General features: G+C 43.6%; 1 pseudogene; it reads right to left on the bottom strand.

Annotated features, from left to right (window-relative positions):
• Positions 1 to 684: 684 nt before the first annotated feature.
• LOC116100143 lies at positions 685 to 817 on the bottom strand (annotated as a pseudogene).
• Between the last annotated feature and the right edge of the window lie 1,649 nt (positions 818 to 2,466).

The raw sequence follows: 2,466 nt of genomic DNA, 5'->3' as shown, positions 1-2,466 counted from the left end.
GACCTGTGACATGAAGGCTGTCAGGTCTCTATACAGCCTTGGTCTCCCCTAGGCTTGATGTTTCCATTTACTAAAATTCTACCCACTATCCAGTCTTGTTCTAAGGCTGTTAATTCCTAACTGTTCATTCTGTGTTCATAACTGAGCCTAGTTCTTAACTGAGCTGTCTCTCCTCCTGTTGAATCGAAGTATGATATTTAAAACATTTTATGTCAGTTCTTGGAGAATTCCATATAATGAATGTAGTACGATCATATTTGCTCTGCTGGCCACAGCGTTTCCAGCTTCATCCTCACCTCCTTAACCTATCTGCTCAACCTTTGCTCTCTGTCTTATAGATGCTTTCTATTTTGTTCTATTTATATGGGAGTTTTTCTTACATGTATGCCTGGTAACTTCTTTGCATGGTCTGATACCCACCATGGGCAGAAGAATTCATCAGATTTAGATTTGGGCACAGATGCTTGTGAGCTGCCTTGTCTGTACTAGAACTGAGATCGTTTCTCTGAAACAGCAGCCAGCATTCATAACTATAGAACCATCTCTGCATTTCACTTTTCTTCTTCAGTTTAGAACAATCTGTACTGACTCAATCCTCTTGGATAGGAGCCAACTCTGGACCAGAGTAGATCTATCATACCCCTTATGAAAACTGATTTGATTTGATTTGATTTGATTTGATTTTCATGTGTCCTAGGTATAAAACAACTTTGGCCACCATCCTAGGCATCAAGCTAGGATGAACAAAGGACTGCCATGATCCTGGCTGGTGTAAGATCAACATCACCAACAAAGTGTCACTTTTCCCAGTTGCCCTGCCCCTTACCAGCTGCACCATTCTAGAGAGTGGACCATGCACCTTATCTGGACAGTACCTCAAAGCAGACCCAGGAGGTAGGGGTGTGGATGAGCCAGGCAGAGAGCAAGAGCATGAGAGAGCTGGCCTCAGCCCTCCTCTGATGTGAGGTGGTGTGGTTGTAGGGATGATGTCCTATAATCCAGTCCCTTTGCAACCTAGAGTAGTTTAGAGAGAAGGCAGTGAGGGCAGGAGAACAGGAGAGCTAGCACTGCTCTCTCACTGGCTGTTGCACTTGGGAGAATGAGCCATGGACCTCACCTGGGCAACACAGTAGAGCTGGCCCTGATGGTGAAGGCAGGGAGGAGCTAGCCCATGTGGGACAGTGTGGGAGCAGAGAACTGGTCATGCTCCTTTGTAGGCTGCAGGAATGCGCATAATGAACAAAGCACCATAGCTGCTCAGCAAGGGGGATCTGGAACCAGGGGTATGTGTGCAGATGAACCAGCCTCAGGGTATAAGAGCAGGAGTGCTAACTCTGCCTCCTGCAGCATTGGGTGGCCTAGCCAGTGCAGTGCTGCAAAGTTCAATTGGTTGTTCGGATAAGGAAGAGCAGGAGGACTGCTTGTCAATCAGCAAAGTAACCACACTGTCCCAGGTCCAGGCTTCTGAATTGGCTCACATAAACTCCATATCATCTGCAAATGATTGTGATGAGTGAAAAGGCCAGTCCTGCTGATCCGAAGCTACTGAACATCCATGACACAGTACCAACGGGAAAACTGGGAGGAGGACCAGCGAGGATCCAATATTGATGATGTCACAGAAGGCAGAGGCCTCATAACAGACCAAAGAGACATTGCAAAGAACATTTGCAAGTGAAGATTTATGGACAGAGGGGAACTCACTATAATGTACTACACCTGCCAGAGAAGGTTTTCTATGCTGTGTTTGTAGTTTGTGCGTGCGTGCATGCCTGTGTGTGTGTGTGTGTGTGTGTGTGTGTGTGTGTGTAAAAATTTATGTTTTAAAGGGGGTAGTTTGAAAGGGTAAAGGGCAGATATAATGGATGTGGAGATGAGTGGGACTGGGGTACATGGCATAAAACTCAAAGAATAAACTACATTAAAGATTCCCCTTCTTCCAGTACCTATCAAATTCATGCCCATTTTCCCATCTCCAGGCTGAGGCTCTGTCTAGTTTGAGCTGAGTGTTTGTATAAGCTGTTAGGGTTGAGTTTATATTGTACCCATTACTGTCTAGCTATGGAAAGAACTAGCTTTCTTAGTTCTAATTTGATTAGGAACAAAACTTAAATTTCAAGGGCAGAAAAAAAATTTTCCTGTAAGATTATGGCCATTATTGTAAAACATTCATTCTAGATAGTTCCATCACTTACACCTGATTACAAGATCTTATTCAAGCCTGAAATACGAGAAGACTTTACTTTATTGCAACAGTCTGCTTATTCTTTGAGTAATCTTTTTAATCAAGGCCTTTGTTCTAGTTTCCTGTCTATTGGTATGTTAAAAGACTAAGACTGAAGACAGCTTGAGGAGACAATGGTTTACTTCTTCTCACAACTTAAAAATAGAAGCTAGACAAGAACAACCCACATTCCACAAGGAACTCAAGAAGAAGGAAGACCAAAAGGTAGACATTTCATTCCT

The sequence above is a fragment of the Mastomys coucha genome, unplaced genomic scaffold (assembly GCF_008632895.1).
Source record: "Mastomys coucha isolate ucsf_1 unplaced genomic scaffold, UCSF_Mcou_1 pScaffold20, whole genome shotgun sequence".
Classification (NCBI taxonomy): domain Eukaryota; kingdom Metazoa; phylum Chordata; class Mammalia; order Rodentia; family Muridae; genus Mastomys; species Mastomys coucha.
This window is presented reverse-complemented; position numbering and strand designations above follow the sequence as displayed.